Below are 12,322 nucleotides of genomic sequence, written 5' to 3'. Positions count from 1 at the left end.
AATTCGTCAAGGTCAACCAGCAACTAAACTGCGCCCACTTGTGCTCCACGTTTCGGTATAAAAACAAGTGCCTTGCAAGTCATTTACACACACAACTCTCTTGATATTTCTTCTTCTCCACTTGTTTTGGGTTTTAGTGGAAAGAAAAATCTCTAAGGGAAAAACGTTGTCCTAGAGGATGCTCTAAACACAGTCCTAGAAGAGCCCTAGCTCATGATAGCTCTACGCATGACCTAGATCTAGGACGCGGTCATGTTGTGAAGAAGAGATGCCCTAATCCTCTACGCTATCAAGGAAAACAACCCTCATCTAATATGTTGTCCCAAGGGTGACCCTAACCGCAGCTATGGAGATGCCCTAAATACGCAGCCATGGAAATGAAAGCAAAAACCCTAGCCGCAGGACTAAGGGAGAGGAGATGCCCTAAACTTAGTTGCTACGTTGCCTAATGGAAATGGCACCTAAACGTTGTCTTAGAAGAGTGCTCTACACATGGAATGCCCTTGCTGTCATGAAAGGAAAAGCCCTCATCCTATACGCAGTCATGAAAGGAATACCCTTGTTGTCATGGAAGGAATGCTCTCACACTTAAACATTGAGATAAAGAAGCCACACCTTCAGCTATCCTTAACGTTGTTCTAAATAAGGATGCTCTATCTACTGTTTGGATTGAATCACAGTCATGAATGATAGATCCAAGTCTTATGATGAATGTTTTAAAAATATAGACAGCATAACATGATGTATAGTGCACATAGGAGCAGCAATGGGTACATGATGTACAGTGCAGCATAGTGCACATAGGAGCAGCAATGGGTACATGATGTACAATGCAACATAGTGCACACAGTAGTAGTGATGGTGCAACATGGTGTAGCTCAGTGTTGCTGGACATAGTATGGTGCAGCAATGGGACAACATGGTAATGATGGTCATATGGTAGCAACAAGAATGTATTGCAGCAACAGGATGATGAGGTATTGCAGCATGCATTTGGGTGCAACATAGTGCAGCATCAGGAGATGCAGTACAGTGATGGGTACAGTCATGATTAGTAAGTATGATGAGATACAGCATAGTGATGATGGGTGCAACATGGTGCAGCACAGTGAGGTGCAGCATGATGATGAGGTCCAACACAATGATAGGTGCAGCGTGGTGATGGAGTCACCTTGGAGAATCAGTTGAAGCAGCATGTTTTCAACTGAGCTCAACTACCTCATGTATCATCTTCTTAGAGATGATCTATGCTCTGATTTAGATAAGTCAAAGTGTTGACTCCTGTTGTATATGTACTATCTCTCTCTCTTTCTGTTGAACTATTAAAGAACATATAAGAAGAATTGGTCAAGGGTTTCCCCACATTGGGGTTTGTCCATTGCTAGCACCACATCTTGTGTCCTCTTCTCTTGGCTTGTCTTCTGTGATCTATGTTTATGTTCTATTTGCAAATAACTATTATGGTGATGTGATTGCTAATCGGGAAAAGATATTGAGCTAACTGTGAAAATTGAAATAAATTGCTCTAAGCATAGAACATGTCTAAAATTATCAAAGAGAAAGGTTATTAGCATACAATACAAACAAGTCTTGATGTGAGGAGGAAACCAAAAATGAAAAGGTGAAACAAAGAATAGGATACTTATCTTTTGGTAAAATGGTGGAGGCTCCCTCTTAATCCATTCTTTGAGGGATACCTACAACTTATCAAAAATTCAAAAATGTTCTAACAAAACATGTTAGACCTACAAACTCTAGAAATCAAAACATAAAGGAAAATAATTCAAAACTTAAAATAAAAGGATATGTGGGATAGTATTCCTTAAGAGTCCTTGGAAAATAGGTCTTTGATCTCAGATTCTTCAGTCTTGTTTCTCTTAGGTGGAGCTTCATCAGCAACATTCGCATGTTCCCTTTCTCTCTTCTTATTCCTTGGATTCTCTGGACATTGATTTTTATAGTGACCCATATTGTGACAACTGTAACATTTGATCTTGGATAGGTCAAATTTTTTCTTTGGTCCTTTTAATTTCTTAAAGGTTCCCTTCTTCTTGTGACGAGCAAAATACGCATTAGAAATGTTTTCTTCTTCATCCTCCTTATTGTTTACTAACGATACTGAAACTTCTTCTTGACTGCATTCATTCCACATTTGTTCATATGTTGGAGTATCCTTCCAACTGTTAAGTCCTGATGCAAAGGCACTCCAAGATTCTGGGACAACTTCACCTATTGCTTGGAGCTCATCTTTGATTCTAAATATCCTTATAAAGTAGGATGACATAGTATCGTCTTTTGTTAAAAATAGTAGCAAGGAGAGTTGTTATTAGGCTTTTATTCCTTTTAGCTTAGTGAGCACATTAATGGCTTTTGTCTTGTTGACATTTATGAGTTATATTAATGTCATGGTGGGAAAAGATACTTAGAAGTGTTGTACCATGTACTTTTTCTAATATTAAAGTCACTTGTACTTTATAAAGTGACTTTATGTGAAAAGTACTAAGTGTACTTCTATAATATTAAAATGAGGTGAAAAATCGCTTTATGAAAAAAATTACAAAAGGTACACAACTTGAAAAAGGTAGGAGACTTTTAAATGATGGTGCCAATGTATGAGGGGGGTCATTTGGGAGAAATGATATCAACCACACATCTTGAGATTTGAGGATGAAATCTCAGCCATTGGATCCTAGGTTTAGGGATTCAAACTTTTCCAAGGAGACAAAAGAGGAAAAGGGAAACTCATTCTTCACTACACACTTGAGAGAGAGCATGAGGAAAAGAGAGGAGAAGAGAAACTTCAAGGAGGAGGAGAAATTGCAGCAAAGAAAGGAGGGCTAGAATTCCAAGGAGAAGGGATTGTACTAGCAACACGAAAATTGAGGAGCTGAGCAGCATGATTTTCGAGGAGCAGAGGCACGATGTCGAAGGAGGCAATAGCATGAAATGTGAGGAGGATAGCAACACAAAAATCAAGGACAACAACACGAAATTTGAGGCACTTGGGCACAAATTTCTAAGAGCTTTCAACATTGTCCTGGCCCAAAATTCAAGGCACAAATTTCAGGACAGCTACAACAAGTAGCACAAATTTTGAGGGATGCTTCTGCTGCATTCTCGCAAAAAAATCGAGGCAACACAATCAGCATTTGGCACAAAAATAGAGACAAATTTCAACATTGTTTTAGAGGTAGAATCTGGGCACAAATTCCAAGGAGATGAGCAAAGGACAAATGCTAAATTTTGGGCATAAAAATATTGTGGAAATCTAAAATTTTAGTGAGCACAAATTTCCAAAATGTGTGCAATTAATGCTACAGCAAAAAGGGAGATAAGTATTGTGCTTTTATGTACTTATTCATAATTTCTCAAGCAATAAAATCCTCCTTTGAAGACCGATTTTCCCCAAGAGGTTGTGGGGTTTTTCCGGGATCAGCTTGACCAAAAACAAGTGTTTCTTATGTGTTGAATGTTTGCATTTATTTTTGCATTAATTATCAGTTGTTAGGAAAGTGAAAAAAGAATAGAAGCGCTCTTCATGTTTGCAATAAATGCATTCTAAAATTTATATAAGCATGTCAAAACATGTAGGTTGGGCCTAAACAAACACAAGCAAAATTGTAAACTGGGTTAAGGGTGCAAGGAATTTAATTTCTACGTCTTTGGTCATCTTAATAGTCCTTAATTCATTCTTGAGACTTGCAATTTGACCAATGTTCTTGATGGTGAATAATTTGGAAAGAGCCTCATACATTTCTTGAGCGGAATTTATGTTGGATATGTATGGGGTGAGGTTGTACTTAACTCCATCCACTATTAGGTTCATAGCCAATATTTTTGTTTCTTTGAACTTTGCTTTCTCTGTTTCACTTGATTCATCTGTAGGTTTCTTTATTTTTCCTTGAACAAGATCCAAAACTTTGTTCTTCTCGAGGATGAGATCTATCCTCTTTTTCCAGGCCTTTAGTTGGAGGCTCCTTCTAGTTTGTTTTCTCCCTTTATTGAGTTTGACATAGTTCCTATAGATAGTAGACTTGTCTCTTTGTATGATCCTTTTTCCTTAATGACCTTCCTTTGATCTCCTTTTCCTCAATAGATCTTCGACCTGCCTTTTTCCTTCTTCTTCACCTTAGCTCTAATACCATGTTAGAAAATCGGAAAGGCAGAAAGATTTTCTTATGATGATAATTACTTGTGATTTCTTTGAGTTCTTATTACCTTTCTTACGTTCTTCTTTTATCTTAGTTTCATCAAGCAATTACTAGACCAAAACACGAAGATCAAGTACACTAGATGTAAGCACTCAGCCAAGGCTGAAACTCCTATATAGTGGAAAACCCAGTCAAAGAACTCTTTCTTCAGTGGATTCAAAATGAGATAGACCAAGACCTTAGACCTACAGAGCTTCCTCCCCCACCAAGTCAGCTTTCCAAGATGATTTAGTAGTCTCTTCATATCCAGTAGCTTCAGCCCAGCAACAATCCAGAAATTCGACTTCCCAGCTACAAAATTCTGACACCCAGCTACAGAATTTCAGCCAAGCTTCAGCTCTGGAATTTTCAGCCCCTCCAGCGGCTTCACACGTGTGTGAGAGAGAGAGAGAAAGAATTTCGACTTCTTATGCTTGAGAGAGACCTCCTTCTTCTTCGCTAGCCCTTTCCTCTTCTTTCCTTGAAATCCGCACATTTTCTAACCCTAGACGTTGCAAATCGAACTTGATGAGTGTCAGCAACAAATGAGGTCAAGTTGTTGCCTTTATATAAGTGTTTTGCCCCCTTAGTTTAGGTTGACTTGTCCAGTTTGAAGCTGACTTAGTAGAGGAGGCCTAATTGGCCTATTTGACAATAAAATAAATTTCTTCTTTGACAAATAGAGACCAAGAAGGTTCTTTTACAATATGACATGGACAAGGACACTTGACATAAACCCTAGAAGCCTTCAATGGAGCATTTGACCTAAAAACAATTGATCCAAGCATGAAACCCATGCTTTAATAAGTCAATTTCTTTAATAATAAAATTTCTTTTTCTTTCTTTCGACAAATATATTTCATTATGACTCAAATACAGTTATGAAGACCGACACTAGTTACATTCTTCAACAGCCTATGGGAATGGCTAGGCTATTGAGTTAGTCTTTGTTCCCAATGCTGGGAAAAAAGAGACATTACAATATGGGAGAAAAATACTAGTAAAGCTATAAATGAGTAGGGTTTGTAGGCAAAATGTTTCAAACATGGTATACACCCATTGGTGCACCATGTTCCTGACTTATATAACCATGTTTTCAGCATAGGTTTCCCATTGGCTTAATCCCACCATATCGTCCAACTAATTCATAAATTGAATTTTAAACTGTAGTATAGGTTCAAATAACTAGAGCACAATAATGATGGGGCATGCCAAAACTCTGCCACAACCCTGCATTTGCAGTTTTTCGAGGAGCTCAAAGAAACCTTCAAGGTAGGGATCAGGCAAGTTTCAAGACAAGATATCAAACAATGGATCATATTCACTCTATAAGCCATCATTGAGGAAGAAAAACATCGTTCTTCAAAAGGCTTTTGCTATTTTATAGACTTTTAGAAAGCTTTTGACTCAATTCCATGGGGCACTTTTTTTCAAAGGGTTAGATACATTGGGATTACAGAGATTATTAATGCCATTGTCATGCAACTCTATGAGACAATGCTTGGTTGCCTTTGCACAACACAAAAATTATCCAGTTTCATCAAGAGCGCCATTGGGGTGAAGCATGGGACTATTTTTAGGACTTAAGTTTAGGTTGATGAAAGCTCTCCAACCCCAACCAAATAAGGGGTGGGGGTATGGGTCCATCACTCTTATAGAGAAACGATCTTTCCAACACCATTTTCAAGTTATCGTGTCCAAATTGGACCTCGTGGACTCCATCATCAAACCCATAGTTTTCTAAGGCTTAGAGATATGTGGGTTGAAACTACTCGAATCGGATTGGGCCTACACCAAGAAATTTCTAACCCCTCTTACTCCACCACATCATCAAATGAATGTTGGAGAATGTAACTAGTTTCGGTCCTCATAATTTGTACCATTATGTATATTATGTAAAAAGTGTCAAAAGCGTCATTTTCCAAAAATCCAGGAAGCAAGCGTCTACTATATAAATTAGGAAAAATATGGCATTCATTGTACATCAATGATTAATTATTCGAGCATCAACCATCTAGAATCTAGATTCCTCTCTTCTTGTCTAGCCTTTGCCTCAACCTCAATTGTCTAGGGATATTAGTCAACATTGCCCAATTTTGATCAAACTACCCAATCCAAGCCTTAAAATATGGTAGAAAAAGCTTAAAATGGTTGATCAATGATTTTGACTTGATTGAAAGGTAATTTTTTGCTAAGGCCATGACAAAGGAGTTCAAGAATTTACACCGCCAACACTAGGGTACATATAGGGCTTGGTGCTATTGATTAAATGTCAATCACATACCCTCACACATGATAAAATCTAATGAAATGCCACAATCCCATTGATCCTGAATTCCTGAAAACTGTTAAGTCCGTTGAATTTTGAATAGGATATGAAATTCTATTTTCTCCATATGAAGTCCGGTGAGGTTGGAACCACTCTCAAACATCTTGAGTCATCACTTTTACTTTAAGAATTTAACATTACCATGAGGGAGCATCTAAGAAGCATCAAGGTAGCACCTTGGGAGTGTCCGAGAAGCCCCAACTCAACTTAAGTCAAAGAAAAAAAAAAATAAAAAAATAAAATAAAATAGAACCCACGAAACCACCCATCTCCCTTCAAATATGTTAGCGAAACTCGCAAATTTATGCTCGAACCTCCACGGATCCACACAAATCTGTGCCCGAACCAACACGGATCCATGGCGAATCCTTTTTCAGATCCATGGACCAAGAATCCAGAACTGCAAATCAGGCCCGCGCGGTTCCGAATTCCCAGGAATTGCCTCAAAACTGCAGAACCGCGGATCTGATTTTCAGATCCGCGGTTCCACTAGAGGATCCATACAAGACGCGGTTCTGGCTTTAGATCCTTTGGGGGTGGGATCATGCAACACTGGTTCTAAGCCCACTCCTTTGGGTCAAAACCCCAAACCTTGCGTATATTTCCCACGGGCTCCCTTTTTGTGGGTTTTCTCCACTCGAAAATACCTTCTAAGCTACCCAAATTTCTACCCAGTTAAGAGAAGGAGTCAAACCTAGCCACTAAAAGGCCATAACGTTGTGTTATAAATGGGCCACTAGGAGGAAAAGGGGTTCTATTCTTTTCGAATTCATTTGTTCCATAGGAGAGCAAAGTAACCAAGAGGTATAGCGAGAGAGCACAAAGAGAGGATTTGTGCACTGTAATAGCCCACGGGCCATATGCCTAACTTCTTTGTACTCACAACCATTTTCTATTCAGAGAAAGAGAGAAGAGCAACCTCACCTTCTAGCTAAGGTTTTCTCCTGAAAGGATTTCCCAAGTTATATCTTGTGTCAAATTGTGGCTTGTGAGTTTTATTCTGTTGTTCTTTATTTTCCGCATAATTATAATTTGGATGCATACACAACAAACATTATTTTACATATCCAAAAATCTAAAGAGAAATATACCCTCATAATGTAGATTTTGAATCTTTAAGTATGATTTATCAAATCTGTTGTGGTGAATTGTCTAGTGGAATATCTATGGAAGTTTACGGATCACAACTCTCCCAATCAAACCAAGAAACTTCACTCAAAATTCCAAATTGTTCAAAAGAATTGTGTGAGTGGTTGAGGCACAAGAGAGCTAAGGTTAAGTTTAGTGTTTCTGTTTTTTTATTTTATTCATTTCTTTTTTACTTTGACTTTAATTGGTCCTCCTCACCGATTGTATGATTCCATATAGAACCAACTAGTTTTGGCAATTATGGTCGATACAGATATGGAATCAGCCAATTTGGTATGGAACCAGCAGTTTGGTATGAAACCAGCCATCAATAATCCGACACCTTCAACTATACCGATACAGGCCTAGAACCAGTATAGTTGTAATAACATTGGTTTGGAGTTTAAATTGTTGTGTTGATTCATATTGTGCTTTTGAGCCTGTGGCACTCTTGTCTATGTGAGCTTCAAGGAATGTTGTGCCCTTGTCATGTGTTTGTATTGTGCGGTTTGAATTTCTGCAAAGGACCCCTATCATCAAAACGGGAGCAAGAACAATACTTGAAGGTACTCTAACCAAGATTACAACAATCAAGGAAACCTTGTTCTGACTTTATTTATCATCCTTCATCTACGAAGTCATTGAATAGATCCAAATTTTCTGAAGACCGTGATAAAGGGAAGAGATCCCAATAAAACTAACTAAAGAAAGATTTCCGTGAGGCCAAGCTCCCCATTGAAGATGGGGAGAAGACAAAGGGCCGAGCAGTTGTTGGGAATGAAGAAGTATTTCCAGCTTCATGAATACTCAAACAACAAGTATTCAAGGATAGCCATTTATAATTTTACTAGTAATTCCTAAGTAGGAGTTAGGAATCTAGTTACACAAACCAATGACAAATAAAATTTTAAGATTAAAAAATGTCATGATAAAAGGAAACCACACTCGAAATTCTAAAATTTTAAAAAAATGAGGCACCAAATTTATACAGAATTGTATACTAAGGTCTCATTCCAAGACACCGAGAATTTGTGAAAACTATTTGAAGACACTAGATACAATTTATCTGACAATTTAATGTTCCAAAGTTTAGTATGTACATGCATTTCCACATAATAAAGGATATTCATCTCAAAACCAATCAACCATTACATTGCTAAGAGAACCACTACCTTTTGGACACCCCATTGGCATAGGAATAATGGTATGATGCACACCCCTATTCGCAAGGGAATAATGGTATGATGAGACTTATATCCTACTGCAAACCAATGTAGCACAGCAAAGGAGAGACTAGGAAGCATTGCCATTCAGAAACTTTTCATGTGGCCATTTCGCCTAACCCGTGATTTTCACCAATTCACCTTACCCAAAATCTCCCTTCTACGAATTCTCTCTCTGGTGGTATGGTTAGAGACTACAAAAGTGAGAAAATGGCTAAGAAATTAAAAAGATAAAAGGCAAACCTGGTTATGTGGGTTACCGCTGGAGGGACAAATCACTGCAGCTTGCTTGTAATAATTTGCAGCAATGGTCCAGTCACGATTGTTGGGATTTCGCACAACATAGAGCTCTTTATATCTTTCTAGATCCCCCAAATATGTGAACAATTGATGGCAGGAAACCGCGTAGTGACTCCAACCATCTGTGGTCTTGATGCACCTAGACACCTCCCCCGGTGAAGGGGCAGTGGGGAGCCCATAATTTGCCCTGAATTTGAGAATAAGCCCATGGAAATAACCGCAAGCCTCGTCTAAAAATCCCTTAAACAAATTCACAACCCGCGACAAACTGTCTTTGTGGAGGTTTCGTCTGTCAGTCCTGTTGTTGTTGGGAGATGCAGAAGATTGCGCATTTTGGTGCGGACCTCTTCAATGCCTCTATAGTGAAGCATCCAGGGGGCCTGTTCAACTTCTGCGGCGTAAGCGTGTGCAGAGGTATCTGATGTGAGAAAGAGGGCTTCGTAGCTGTCCCTGAGGCTAACGCGGACACCTCTAATGGCCGGGTCCAATGAGCCTCTGCTCTTTAGCAATTGAGCAAGCTTCTTCTCCATGTTGACGATCCCCTGCAATTGGGACTGCCATCCCTGTAGGGATTCCGTGACCGATCGGCATTGCTGATGATTCCGTTTGGGCGAACGCATTTCTCTCTCTCTCTTGAAACGCTGCTGCTCCCGTTTACATGCTTGGCTTTGCCTAGTTCATATTCATGTCGCCTGCCGGGCACTCAATATTTCAAACTTCCCGTGCTTTGTCTGAGAGCTTCCCGTGATAAAGAAAACGTGAAACGGAGAACACTTTCTATGTTTGGCGATCATAAAGGGGAACAATGTAAACCCGGGAAGTTTGAAAATACATCAAGAATAAATAATTATATTTAATAGGATTAAATACATAAATTACGAGTATTTTCCTTTCTTTTGTGGTCAGAATTATATGTATTAAGTTTTTAATTCCTTTTTGAAATTAGGCACCTGATATTATCACATTAGAAAATTACATATATCACTAACATATGTTTAAAGTTTTGAGATTGTTAAGATATTTTTTTAACTAATATACAAAAATTTATATAAACAAGGTAGCTACTCTAAGTCCAAGTCTTGATATATAACAACATAATTAAACAAAAGACCAATTACTCAAAACTATAATAATTAATGGATTCAATCTTTTGGCATATGTGTTGGTTGAGCAACTTACTCATCCGAGAAGGAGATGTTGGTTGATCTCTTGGCTAGAGTGGTCAGCTTGTGATCGATATTGGTAATCTTTTCTTGTAGTTCTGCCAATCTGATGGAGTTACTTGACCCATAAGGATTTTGGTGTGCCAATAAACACTAACAACTTGCATGTACCAGGAGAAATGCAACCGAGTTGAGATTTGATATCAGGGATCCAGTCCTAGGTGGCAGCATCAACATGGTGATCATGAATGAAACATTAATCATGATGTACCTTTACTTCTACACATTTAGTTTCATGCCATACTAATTCGAGAATGAGTTCTTGGTAGTGAGTCATAGAATCTCGAGCATGAGCTTGGGCACAAAGTTGAGAAGTGGAGGCAATGTGGTAGTCCATCGGCTCAAAGACAAGGGAATGCCCCCTCCAGCCTCTTCTTCACCCAAAGGTTGGTCTTCCACGAGGCATGATTACACAAGGAGATATAACGAAGCGCAAAGGGAAATGAAAAGTAACACAAGGGTAAGGAGATCATGGAGGGGTGGTCAAGAGGCAGGACAACAAAGGTGAGGCAAGGTTAGACAAAGAGAGGTCACCAAGAAGCTAAGAAGACAAGGCAAAGCGAAGAGGGGAAGGAGATGAACAACCTAGATAATGTGAGATTCTATTGAGGAGGAGAGTGATAGTATAAGATTGGAGAGGGTTGGTAGGAGAGAACCAGGTACTAGGGATAGAGCCTAACCATGAAACCCAAGAGAGAAATGTGATCCCATGACCCAATGAACCCACAATTCAAAAATCTTGGGCGAAAATAGACAAATGAGTAACAAAGCCTGACAGGTAGGGCATTTACCCTAAATAGCAAGATGACCAAAGTGAGACCAATTCCAAGAGCTTTGGTGGAAATATGTGAAGAGAAACAGGTAAATAAGTGTGTGGAACCAACAATTGTATGCATAACTAGTCTTAAGTGTTGTGCATGCATTCGATTGGGGAGAGTTTCCAAGGTTGAAAATTTGAATAGCATCATATCGATGATTCAAAGGCCAAAAGTAGTAATTGTGTTGCTAATAAAGGGATTGGAGTCGATACTGCCAACAAAATTGAATTTTGACTATGTTTGGGATGCCATAAAGCATAGTGGAGTGGGTCCCCATAGTTAGTGTCTCGTGTATTGATTGAGTATGAGAATCTAGAGCCACTACCAATTCCATCATGAGTCGAGTGTGGTAGAGATTTGTTGCATTAATCCACCAAGATATGTTGCACTTTCTAGTGTTGCCCACCTTCTAGGGATGACATTTACAATGGTGCAAAGAGCAGGCCATAGTGTGTGATTGGACTTGAACACATGCAGGTGCCCAGTACCATGGGAGCTATAGCTCCTTTGTAATCGAGTTATCATAATTTCAAAACGTGGGGGGAGCACCTGCTCTAGGGCATCCTCCATGGGGATATGTATTTTAGTTTATTAGTATAAATATCAAGTATGTCATTTATTTTTGTGGTGATGTTGAACAACAACAACAACAAACATAATTCATATATTAGTTCAACTATAATAAATTTGATAAAATAAAGTCAAGGAGTAAGAGTATGGAATATACAATATAGCTCTCGTTTGCATAAACCAAACACAAACAAGAGTGTGAGAACTTATATTTAGATGGATTAATGTGAAACTAAAAATTAAGGAAAGATATAAGTAGAAGTAGATATATAATTACTTAGAGCCTTCACTATAGTGAAGGCCCAAGTATTGGTTTATCTACTTGTTTTTAGCATTATTGCAATGGCTGCAATGCATAAAGTCAGGAAATGTTATCAGAGATATAATGATGCAGGAGCATCGACACCCTTTATGGCAAAGTCGAAATATTTCCTAGAAATCATCTAAATGAGTTTATGAATGGTGTGACTGCCTTATAGGCAGTTTGCTGTGTAATGGCATGAAATTTGCCTTGTCAGCAAAAATCAAGGTCCTCAAAAGA

At 38.7% G+C, this 12,322-nt stretch overlaps 1 protein-coding gene across 2 annotated transcripts in view; it reads right to left on the bottom strand.

Moving 5' to 3' along the window:
• LOC149227903 (uncharacterized) overlaps positions 1-9,955 on the bottom strand; it is a 193,104-nt gene extending 183,149 nt beyond the window's left edge. Inside the window, exon 1 of one of the 2 annotated variants that reach the window (XM_089377955.1) lies at positions 9,114-9,955. The gene's annotated coding sequence lies outside the window, so the exon portion shown is untranslated. The remainder of the gene's footprint in view (positions 1-9,113) is intronic. The other variant, XM_089377956.1, reaches the window with a different exon arrangement.
• Positions 9,956-12,322: the final 2,367 nt, after the last annotated feature.

The sequence above is a fragment of the Pinus tabuliformis genome, chromosome J, assembly GCF_031772625.1.
Source record: "Pinus tabuliformis cultivar Carrire ecotype Pingquan chromosome J, CPIR1, whole genome shotgun sequence".
Lineage (NCBI taxonomy): Eukaryota > Viridiplantae > Streptophyta > Pinopsida > Pinales > Pinaceae > Pinus > Pinus tabuliformis.
This window is presented reverse-complemented; position numbering and strand designations above follow the sequence as displayed.